We start from the raw sequence: 12672 nt of genomic DNA, 5'->3' as shown, positions 1-12672 counted from the left end.
AATAGATAACTCTGTCTCTGAAAACTGCAGACTTTCTTGATTTACCCTGCATAAATTTTCTCAGTAAGTGGGTAAAATGGTACCTAGTGGCGGAATAATGAATTCACTGTGGATCTTCAAAGTTTCAAGTGAACGCTGTGAAAACTAGGCTATTTTCTCTCAATCTGAGGCAGGTTTTTAATGTAAGTATTCATGGACCAAAGTAAAGCTCCTCGGTATCAAAAACTTCATTAGTCTTTGAAATATCAACCTTTGGCTCTACTCTTTTTTATATAGTTTCCTAAGATTTATTAAAAAGTGTTGCAAGCTGAAAATTTCACCTGTGCATTCCTGCATACACTAGCTGTGTAATTAGGTCACTGAAACTTTGTAGCACATAGCATTTAGGGCAACTCTCTCATCTCTTAAGATTAAATATTGAGATCCCTCTGATACAATTATTTAAACCATCCATCTTCATGCTTGCCTCAAAAAAATGTTGAAAAAATGCTGTGTTTGAGAGTTTTTGTTTGTTTTGATCATGTGGCAGCTTCTCAATTCTACCTGTCTTCCACAAGAGCTTTAAAATTTGATTTTTTTCTGGTAATATACTCCAAGAATAACAAAACTTCTCGAGTTGTATATTTAACTTACTCTGTGAGAGATCTGAGAGAGTAATTTTAAGCCAGCTAGCTGCTTGCTAAATTACTGGTTACCACCTTTGTCTTTGTCAGACCAAATTTCTTCAAGCACATGTAATTATTAATATTTTGCAGTGATGCAGAGAATTTGCAGGGAAGCCCAGGACATCTTTCAGCCGATGGGACCCATACATGAAATGTAGTCCAGAAATGGCTCCAAAGAACTTTCAGCATCAATCAACAAGATAGATGAAGAGGAAGAGAGAAGCAGAACTACTTTCCCACATATGAAGTCAAGAGGTGAGTGACAAAACAGAGAAAAAAAAATTTCAGATTTGTATGATTAATATGCAGTATTTAAAATCAAACTGGATTGCTTTGTGATGATCAAATAAGTAGCAGAGGTAGGATGCTGAATATTATGAACTTTACATAACAGCCACCTCTCATCACTCTTTTAAAACATGAACCAATTTGTCTCCAGCACATCCCTGGATGAATAACTGCACTGCTGTCTAAAGGGTGGTAAGCTTGAAACACATACATGTAGGGGGTGGAGGAAAGCCCAAGATTGCATAGAAACTGTTTTCTTGCCTCCTGTTTCATTGTGGTTGACAAATGATCTCATACTATCCCTTGCCTGCAGCCTACAATGAAAGTATTTTTTATAAAAAGCCTCTACTGTTAATTTTCAAGAAGATTAAAATGTCTTTAGAAAAGCCAGTGTCACAGATGAAGACTGAAGTGGCCAAAATACATGAAGCATTATATGATTTAGATTTTGTACTGTTCAGCCAGTCACATCTTTCTTCTCCTTTGAGACAGATATATTTTGAAATGGCTGTATTAAGTTAAAAAATCTATGCCTTGCCTTAATGCTGAGTTTTATATCCTATCCTTTCACATGTGTGTTTGTGTGTGTGTGTGAGATTACTTTATTAGCTGCCAAGAAAACATCCTTTAAGGATTACACTAAATCTTTCATTTTGCAGTTAGTGAGAGGGCATTTAAGATTATATCCAGTGATATTTATAGTTTCTTTTCTGGTCTAATATCTCACCTATTCTGCTCCCAAACAAGAATAATATTCTGACAAAAGTAGACCACACCTGAGTCACAAGGCAGACAACCAAATAAAGGAGCTGCCTGGCTAAGACCTGGAACTGATGTGGAAAGCTTTTGTGTAAACTCTAGGGAGGGAAATACTTTGCTGGTATATGTCTCATTTCTATTAAGAGAGTTTTCCAGGATAGTTTAGCTAGTAAATCTCCTCTAGGGCATGTAAGGACAGTAGTGTGGGCTCTGTATTCTTGTCTTGGCTAGAAGTATACAGACAGCAGTTAGGGTTGCAAAATGGTACTGCTACAGTGCTGTGGTGCTGCCTTCAGCTCCATGAGAGCTGTATCACAAAAGTATTTACTAATGGGTAAGAACTGGATGTACTGAATGTACTAGAATGATGGAAGGACAGAGAGGAGTAGGAAAGTAACTCACTCTGCCTATACTTATTTCTGTTCATATGGAGATCATGTATGGATTAGGAGTCTATTTCAAAACCAAGGTGTACAGAAAAAGTAAAATGAAGAAATATAGGGAGTTTGAAATCAAGGTAGAACTGTTGCATGGAAATGCAAGACTAGTGTGCAGTCGATTTCAAGGGAATTAGCTCTGTGCCCTTTGTATATGGGTTACAGTAAGTCCAGCTGCCAAGACACTCAGCATTAAGGATGCAGGCTGTCCCATTGACATGGCATATTTGTGCAGTTTAAACTGAACATATTCCTAAGGCTTTGCTAAGCCACAACATTACTAGGTGATCTGTCCACCAATAAAAACATGGTTTTCCATCTTAGGAATTAAATTCTCACGTAGAAGGTGGCTATTGGGTGTCCAAATTCTGCTTAGTTTTATATGCAATAGCATTGATGCCTTAAGAGGTGACCTAGAACAGATGCTGGACAGAGTTAAAGGAATAAAATCAGTGTTTATTAAAAGGCCTTGAAAGGATACACCTTGGGAAATATAAAAGCCTGGCCAGGGCTTCACCCAAGATGGACCCAAAATGGTCACAAAATGGATAGCCATTTGTTTTCACACTTTTATAAGTTTCAGTCCATTTACACATTCTGGTTAATTGTGCAATTACAGCTTCAAGGTTATGAAATCCCATCCTCCCAGACTGTTCTTCTCAATTTGCTGTTTGTACATTTTGGGCCTGAAGCTGCAATGGTGTCCTTGATTCTTGGGCTGGAAAAGGATTGTTTTGTCTACCTACACTGTGAAGAGAACTTGCTAACTCTTTGTATGAAGTTCAGAGTTACACACTAAGGCAGAACATAATCCGGAAAATATGAAAGCTAAAAATTAAGGCATCAGCATTGTGTTAGCTCAGGTAGCTCCCATCCTGTCCTTCCAGCTATTTGTGGGTTTGGTTTCTGTGTTTTTCCACCACAGCTTGCTGCTACTTTAGTTGTGCAACTACAGCTGGTTGTGGAGCTGCCTGGGAAACTGAATCACTGAAGTGATCCAGGAGAAAAAGTAGTTCTCTGTAATGAGAGCTTCTTCACACCTCTCTTTGGCATTTTGCCCTGTGAACCCACCCTATTAATGTCCATATAGGTCCTTAAAAGCCACAGAGAAAACTATACATGTATTAAAAATTTATTTTAAAATTTAATTGGCAATAGAACTGAGACTCCTCAGAGAACTACACCTACGCTGCAGTATGAAGTATTTGTAATCATACTCCAAAGATGACAGCTATATCTTCCTACCTTGAGGATGAACCTGACCCATTTCTTTAACAAAGAGAGAGCTCTTCTACCCTTCTTTTCTCCGACTTAAGAATAGAACAACTTTCACCCAAGAGACATGGGCTTTAGTACTGTAGTCTCAAGTTTCCCATGGCTTTTTTGCCTTGCATTTCTTTTGCCTAAGCATAGAAGGCGCTCTTACACTGCTGTCTGCACCTGGGAAAAGCTGTTCCTAGAGCAAGACGCTGTTTGAACTGTTGGTTTTGGCCGAGTGGAGCAGCCAATGGTCCTGTCCCAGGACACAACGCACAGCTGATAACAAATAAGCAAACACATTAATCTGTATTTCTGCAAAGGTAAATACTTTTCTGTAAAGGTAAATAAAGTTATTTGCATTTAGGGGAAAGAAAAAGTCCTTTGAGAAGTACCACTGTAAAAAGCTGTGAGTAGCTCTAACCCATGATGCCTTATCCGTGTATGACATCCTACGAATCAATCGATGTATGTTGATAGTTTTTCAGCTGTTCAAATTGGCTCCCTTGCACTGGTTGGAATTGTCTGAAATTGTTTTGGTAGGCATATAATAATGCAATGTAATATGTAGATATATGTACATCCATGTGTGCAGATATACATGTATCTATGCATTTATATGTAAATCTGTATACACTGAAAAATAACCCTTACACTCATGTTGAAAGCAGGAAAAAAATTAAAAGTGAGTTAGAACCAGTTTTGACTTTTGACAAATATTGATTTGGTCTTAACTTAAATGAGTTGGAAAAGCAGGTGACAAGGCACCTCCCACTCTGCCTCCTGGGGCTCACGCTGAATATGCCTGGAGAGCACGACATATCCATGAGCCAGATCACACCAATGGAAGGTGTACTAAGGGGTTGAATTAAACACCTCCCCTCCCCTCCCCTCCCCTCCCCTCCCCTCCCCTCCCCTCCCCTCCCCTCCCCTCCCCTCCCCTCCCCTCCCCTCCCCTCCCCTCCCCTCCCCTCCCCTCCCCTCCCCTCCCCTTCCTTTTCCTCTCCAATGACTCTTTCTTTCCCATACTTTCCTTTTATGCAGATCTAGATCACTTTCTTTTACTATTCTAATTTCAATAAATTTTAACTCCTGGGTGTGTAGCATTTATTTGACTCCAGTTTTTCCCTGTCTCACTGAAATGCTCCTTGTCCTTTCATGTTCTGACCTATCTAGACATATTTTTGAATTTGTTAGTTTTCTAGACTTTTTCCTTCCAAATCACTGGGAGTCTCCAGAAGAGAAAGCTGAGCATCCTTCTATGTGAAGAAATTGCATAAAAAGATCAGTGAGAAATTATTTTATTCCTGGGCCATCATTTCTGAGGGAGCTCTAGGCCCAAGTCTCACTTCCCCCTGGTCCTTCCCCCATTAAACTCTTATTATCAGTTCCTCAAAAACAAGGGTCCCTTTCTGCTTTGTAGACCTCACCTCTGGTTTCTCTCAGGACTAGATGTGAAGGTAAGATTGTACCTCATATCCCATCCACACAGGGAAAATTCTGAACATCTGTAGGCCTTGGCACTGAGAGCAGCTACAAACAGAAGAGTCATTCCTTCTATGAGTGAGCTGTATCACTGCACACCATCAGAAGCTGGCTGGGAAGTAATGGAAACGAGTTAAGTGTCATCCTGCCTTTAGGTAGCTTGTCATTATGTTTTTTCATCAGAGACATTAGATAAGTTTAGCATTACTCAGTGGGTGCTTGATAATAACAGGGGCATGCTCAGGTACACTGATCCTTTCTGGTTTGTTGTCCTTTTTGTTTAGGAAACCAAGAATGTAATGCACAGATGAGCATCTTGGAACATATCAAGTATATGCATCTCTTTGGACCATCAAATCTTTTTACATGTATTTGGAACCTTTGAAAAGAAAGTGGAGAATAGGAGAGCAGTTGAATAATAGATTCAGAGAGAAGCTGCTTGTGAAATGAATACAGATCTACATAAATGAAGAGGGGAACAATACAAAAGAAAAAAAACAAAAGAATCTATCACAGAAAGACAGTGTTTATGCTAATGAAAATTATCACAATTAGCTGTTAGACTAGTCTTCTGATAAGATATTGAACCAAACCAAAATGGACCTCTCTCCCTCAGCACTACTGAAGTGAGTAATTTTTTTGTGAGTGAAATTGTTTCAGTGTCACAGGGCGAGGAAATGATAAACATCACTATAATCTCTTGCACTGTAACAGAGCCATGGAGTATAGCAGGAAGTGAAATCTAAGCATACCTTGGGGTGAAAAAAAACAAGTTTAAATATTAGGATCTTGCATGTTTTCTAATCATTTCAGATCTTTCATCTTCCCGAAATGTGGGATGAAGATACGCTTTCTTATGAAGCAGAGAACCCAAACAGTTTCATACTTGTTCATATGACTCCAGGAGCTGGTTTTATCACAGAGAAAGTACATCATGGGATTCATAACAGCATTTGCAAAGCTTGGTCACACTGGGTCATGTGAAATTGTGATCTTGTCACTCAACACAGATCAGTGGCTGTTGAGTGCAAAGGAAGCTGCCTGGATGTTTGAATCATCAAATTTTCATTATAGTAAAAGGTTTGTAAAAGTTTACATTGGAATCTAAAGAAACATAATTATTAGATCAGCCTTTTTTTCTAAGAATATGCATTTGTACCATGTGCTTAACTTAATCTGCATTCCAACAATGCTTTGATAATATATTCATTTTGCTCAAGTGTTGATAAAATATTTTTTTAACTTGAGATGTTGATTTTTCTTGTGCATCATGTTTTTTGACATTATTGTAAAGACTGGGAAGAAAAATTTTAAAACGCAGAAGTGATAGCTAAGAACCTCACTATCAATGTTAAACTTGTGAAAATAAGGTGTATAATTGTCATTTAGGTTTTTTCTGAATTCTGCAGAGATTGTAATCTAGCAGAGATTTTGCAGTAGTTTCTGGCAGATATCAGGTCATGAGGACCCTCATTCATTGTTATTTTGATTTGTTGCACTCCATCTTCCAGCCTAAAGAGAAGTTTAAACAGTATATGCTCTTTGGGTGTCTTTATAAATAGCAAAATGCAGCAAGGTAGCACATGAACAATTGTGAAACACATCACAACCCCCGCAACAATTGTTAGCTGGGTGTGTTGTTAAATTGATTGTGTGAACTTGCTGTCAAAGGAGATGTCTGCATACTCCTGCCTGACAGATGCAGATGGACCCTGAATTATAATGCAGTAATATGGAGGAGGTTGTGGGCTGTGGAGACAGACATTATTGTCTTTCAACAACCTCCTACAAAAATATTCTGAATTTACAAATAGTTTTCTGCTACTATGTATTTGTAACTGAAAAAGGTGATCTGCACAAGTGCTGCACTCCTATTCCTATGGATTTCATAAAACACAAAGTCCTAATGTTCCTCAGAGGTCCCTGATTTATTAATCTTCTTCTGTCTTTCTTGGAGGGAAAATCCTCTCCCAGTGCTGTGAGGATATAGACACTTTTCTCTCTGGCTCCATTTCAGCAACTGGCTTTGTGCTCAACAGCTGATTTGCTTCTTCCTCCAGTGTCTTGTGCATGTTCATCTCATGATGTTACTGGCTTGTTTTTCTCACTGTGTCTCCTGTTGATGTAAACACCTAAAGGATTGTTGTATTAAGGACCTTCGACATCGTTAGATCAGAAAAATAAAAACTAATATCCACCTAATTTTTTTTCTCCATGTTCAGTGGTTGGCAAGGATGCTGTCCACTGTGAGGCTTTATGTGCTTGGAACTGAAAGGATACAAGAAATTTTTCACCCTTCAACTGTGTGTCTGTCTGTGGTCTTTGCAAGGGATGGGACAATGAATAGGACCCAGTGACATTTCCATGCGGGGAACAGCTGAAAAGGTTTGGGCCTGCCAGGACACAAAAGCTGAGTTTGGCTGAGGCAGATGCTGCCTGCATCATCACTAGCTCAAAGAGGAGACATTTGGCTCCAGACAGGCGGCACAGGTTGAAGTGACTAAAACATCCTGAAGTGCTATGGGAAGTTCTGCTCAGCAGTGGGGAGGCGATGGAAGCCGTCGCTGACCTATAAACAGGATGAGGGAGCAGCAGCAGCCCAGTGCAGAGACAGTGGCTGGCGCTGCGCTGACAGGCAGACAGACACATAAACAAAGACAGGGAGGAAGCTCTGCTTATATCTGGAAAAGAAACCCCAAACCATAGGATGCAAATGATGGACATACATGGCTATAAATAGCTACAAAGCATAGTGGGACTTTAAAGACTTAGTTGTGACATAAAGCCTTCATGCAGAATGGACTACGAACACTGACTACTTTTTATTTAAGTCGTGTGCTTTTTTTTTTTACTCATTTAATATTACTGACCATGCTTAACCGGGCTTTTTAAACAGGGAGGAGAAAATTCACATAAATCAAATAATAACATTGTGTTCTTTTGTATAAATGAAGCAGCTAAAAATAGTTGGGATGCTGCCAGACTTTTCAGTCAATTGTCTAAGAGACCCAGTCAGCAATAGTTTTGTGTTTTGGTATGAAATAGAGTTTTATTAGATCAGTAATCATACTTTGGAAGCCAAAGGGTAAGGACGACATAGCAATATTTTGTCGAGCTTTTAATTGTGTTCTCAGGGTTTGGGGATATTAATCAGAAGGCAAGTGAGAGTGGCATACATTATTCTGCTAGAGGAAATGTGGATGGGAAGCAATCTGTATGTAACCACTTCAAGATGCAGATGAGTATTGTCTTTCTACCTACTACTTAGATAGTTAGGGAGCTTCAGCTGCAGCTTTTGCTGGACTAGCAGATTCAGTTCAGTGGGGTTTTGTGCCAGTTGTGGTAGTTAGGAAGGTTTTAAACAATAGTAGGTAGAGATAATTTTATTACAAAAAATTTTTTCTGCTGAAATTGTGATATAATGCTGACAAAGTAGGTGTATTAAAATATTTGTGGAAGTGGTCATTTGTTTCTCAGTGGAGTTATTTGTGCTAGAAAAGAAGAATTGTATTTTAAAAACAAAGTTACTTGGAATAAGATACCTGCTGGGACTTTTTTACCAGATAATGGCTCTGTGACCTTTTAGGAATTTGTCTAGAGGTCCTGCTATGGGCTATTATGCTTGTAGATTTTAACTTGCCGTTTTCATTTGTAACACTCAAACTGCTTTCACAATGGCTTTTCTGGCCTTTCTAAAAAAACTAACAAGTATTACTTTTTATACACACAACATAAAAACCTGTGTTTAATAGTTTCTGGTATTGTGTGCAGACACAAATACTCAAAGAACAAGTGAAGCTTGTCTCTAAAAGTCGAGGAGAGGTAAACCTTTTTATGCCCCCAAGCCACCAGCCCTAATAGATATTGCATAACAACTTCAGTTTCATTCAGGGTGGCATTGCAATTTCCAACTTGACTGTCAGACTCATTTCTTTCACAGCAGGGCATGCTGTGCTTTCTGCACTGTGTGACTTCCACAACTGAGTTTTTTTACTAAGGTTCAGATAGAAAATGTCAAAACCTCTGGAGCAATGTGTTTGTCCATCCTACAAATGTCCTCAGCCTGTCAATTCTTTCTCTCATGGTTTCAGGGTTGGGCTAGGAAGAAGTAAGGCTTTCGTTGTTAGATCTCTACAGGAGGTGTTTATACCAAAAAAATTAATGTTAATTTAATGTTCATTCTTTACCACTGTCTTGTGGTAAAGGGGACTGAAGGGGAGTTTTTTGCCCTCTCCTATTTGCAGTTCCATGCTCTGCAATGCAGTCACTATTGTGTAAGCCTGCTGTTTGCTATGCTCAAGTGCTGTATTCCTTATGACATTCTAGGGATCAAGCCTTAGCCTGGGAAGTGGGAGACCACTGCCACAAGCAGCAGCATTCCCTACTAACCAAAGTTTATCAAAGACACAAATTGGCAGGTGACTATGAAGTGCTGAAGCTTCTCAGGGTGGTGCAGAATTTTGGAACTTCTTGACCCAACTAAGTATTGACCAAGTCCTTTTCTGAGGAGCTCACCTGGTGCTGAGCACCTCTGAATGGCTCTGCCACGTTTCTAAGTTGCCTACTTGAATAAATCCACATTTGGAGGACTAGGATGACCACTGCCATTAAAATAATTTCTGCTGCTCTGCTACTGAAAGGAACAATGCCGTTGCAATGCACATGTAAGCTGCACATGTGGCATTTGCATCATACTTAGAACTTATTTAATTTCCCTCTTTGTCATTGTGTTTATTGCCTTAAGCTGTCTTAGAAAGTTAAAAATATGAGAAAAGAGAAAGCACAAAGAGAATGTTGTGAAAATTAATTTAAATTTTCTCTTCTCTTTTTCTCAGATGGAGGAGTCGGTGGTTACGTGCTGCACTGCTTGGTGGATACACGCCTGGCTATAGTAGGTTGAAAGGAAATCAAGGGTGGTGCTGCTAACATTCCACCCTCAGCTCCCTATTCACCTCTCATCATCCACCCTTGCATTTCAACTCAATCATTTTACCCACCCACCTAGTTTCCATGTGAAATTGTGCTAATGGATGTCTGTCCCACAATACACAGGGAGACTTGAGCTGTTTTTGTAATTTGCAACTTTCTTTTGAATTTCAAGTGTTTCCAACTTGCAAAATCCTGGTTTGGGTCAACATCTGGACTCCATCCATGCGTGTGTAATTCAAGGATCATAGCACATAGAAGTTAGAGGTTGATCATCAAAATTTCCTTGTGGTTCAGGGACATTAGATACTGGGATTTTGCTATAATTCTGTGTCTAGCAGGAAGGAAAGGGCCAGAAAGGGAACTGATAATGATTTGAATGGAGTAGGACCTTGGGCAATTGTGTTCTGTGTTCCCTGCAAGCTCTGCACAGTCATTAACACTGACGAAGCATTAGAGACGTGTGGTGCCAGTTAGAGGTCAGTCCTTCCAGGAGCCCTTGCCATATTTTTATGTCCACATCTCCTACCTGTGTCTTGGCAGAACTAGAGCAACACAGTGGAACACCAGACTTTACACACCTTGTCTACATTACCCTCTTCCAAAGGCCTTTCACTTTCTGTTCTCAGTCCAAACTTCCCTTTTTCTTTATTTTGTCTTCTCCTTTTAGTTTCTCTCCTTTTCCTTCACTCCTTTGGTCTATCGGAAATCTCCCTCATGCCAGGAGAGGCCAAAACTGAACAATCAAGAGGGCATCTGGCAGGAAAGAAGCATCAGGTTGCATTGTGAACTTTTATGGTACTTGCAGCATGGCCTGTTTTTACAATCAACTGCCGAGAGAAGATGTTCAAGAGGATGTGTTCGGCAGCAGATCAGGGCACAGCAGCCAGGTGGGATTCCTGGTGCAGAGCTGGCCAAGTCTCCCAGCTGAAGTTTCATTCTGGGCTATAGAGGAGTCTTCAATTACTGACTGAATATTTTTTGGTGTCAGGGCCTCAGTTAAATGTGTAGGAGAGGAGCTAGGCAGAAGTGACAGCATTGGTAGATTTATATTAGTGGTCAGAGCAAGCCTGGCTGCACATGGGGCAGCAGGCACTGGCCTCTGTTTCTTTCCTCTGTCCGCTGTGAACATTTTACCTTGCTTGCACTGTCAGAGGCTGTCCCAGATCCTAGGCTGTAGCATTGTTTTCTCTCTCCTTCTGGTCCAATAATTATTCAACTGGTCTATGCAAAGTGGAATTCCTTCAGGCAGAGTTGCCCTTCTGTATCTGTTTAGAGACTTCACTGAACACATGCTGTCTTAGGTATACTCAGGCTGAGCAAAAGCCCTAAATTTAAATGCTGCTCAGATGGATCAGGGACCTTAGCTACTGGCAGGGAGTTTAGGACAAGGACAAGATCCTTGTGGGTTCACTTTGAAAAAACTTACCTATTTGGTTTTTGCCCTATTATTACAACTCAGGGAGCCAAAGGATTCTTTAGACACAGGCTGTCTTGGCCTTGCTTTGATTTATATATATTTGGAGAATGTAACTTCTAGATGTGTTGCAAGTAGCTGGAAGAAGCCCTGAGGACTCAAATGCCTCCAAGCCCAGGGATGGGGTTTTAAGGAGACAAGACAATAGACATGCTCTTTTGTATTTTCAGTGCAGGGTGAAAAAAAGCCGCATGCTTCATCCCTTCACATTAACATAGGAAAATCATCTCACTGAAGTGCACATCCTCCTATTTCTGAGGCAAAGCAGAAGAATATGAGACAACAGAAACAATGGAAACTGCAACAAATTAATAAATTTTATTCTAACACAAGGCCAAGACTTCAGAAGTGTTTATTTCATCCTTAAATAGTTCAGCTTTCATCCTGATCATCTCCTGATTTTTTTTACCTGGCAGAGCCCTGCTGTATGGAATAAAATAGAACAGAAACCTGCACACATAGAAATTCATCCAATCCTGTCACACATCAGCCCTTTCTGCAGAATTGCCCAGTAATGTTTAATTGTCAAACAACTCTTTACTGCAAAAACATTAACTTAAGTGCAGTTTCTTATTCTGACACTGAAACTTGGCCAAGTGTTTAATGCTCATAGCCATAGGAGTTGTTTCTGTCACAGGAGGCATTTAAAAACATGACAAATAAGAAACCAAAGAATGTGACAGAAAAAAAAAACAAAACAAGAAAGCAAAATGAAAGAAGCAAACACATGATTTAGGAACTGTCAGACTGTTCTTTGAAGTTTTGGTTAAAACTTTAGTGTCCACATTAATAAATTTTAGTTCAAAATTTGCTTGTCATTTCTTTCTAGCAAAGCATGAAGTGTTCATGATCCTCCTGGCTCATTTATATTATAAACTTGGCACATATCCTTTTGTAAGAGTAAGCTTTCCTCAAAAATCTATTTTCCATTGCTTGCTGTAAATATGATGTTGTAAGCCAGTCTCTTCAGACACAAAAACCTGCTCTTAATGTATGTTGAAACTATTAGGATAGAGTAAGAAACCAGAGATATTTTTTTCTTAGAACTGTTGAAACTCAATTAGGTATTATTGCTGTTAGACTAATTTTGTCATAGACTTTGTGCCTCCTGACTCAACAAATATTAAAGACACCTAAAAATCTCTAGCACGTGGCACTTCACAACTTCCAGATCTCCTGAACTGGGAGATTTTCTGTAGTGACCAAAGTAGTAGATGGACATCACTGACAGCAGCAAATCTAACTGGCATCAGTCACTTTATGCAAACTCATTTACTTTATATAACTGTGCTAAAAAATTCACAACTAATTGGCTGCAACATTCTCTCTCCTTTGGCCACAATGACGTGATTTCTTTTTAAATATGGGATGCACGTTT

The 12672-nt window shown here is 39.5% G+C and overlaps 1 long non-coding RNA gene across 1 annotated transcript in view; it reads left to right on the top strand.

The window, feature by feature from the left end:
* Positions 1-11848, top strand: part of LOC131578275 (uncharacterized) — a 28820-nt gene extending 16972 nt beyond the window's left edge. Inside the window, exons 2-4 of the long non-coding RNA XR_009277423.1 lie at positions 756-920; positions 5176-5971; positions 9727-11848. This is a non-coding gene — a long non-coding RNA (uncharacterized LOC131578275). The remainder of the gene's footprint in view (positions 1-755; positions 921-5175; positions 5972-9726) is intronic.
* The last annotated feature ends 824 nt before the right edge of the window (positions 11849-12672 follow it).

Source organism: Poecile atricapillus, chromosome 3 (assembly GCF_030490865.1).
Source record: "Poecile atricapillus isolate bPoeAtr1 chromosome 3, bPoeAtr1.hap1, whole genome shotgun sequence".
Classification (NCBI taxonomy): Eukaryota; Metazoa; Chordata; class Aves; order Passeriformes; family Paridae; genus Poecile; species Poecile atricapillus.
Note: the sequence above shows the minus strand (reverse complement) of the source record. Positions and strands in the feature narration are given on the sequence as shown.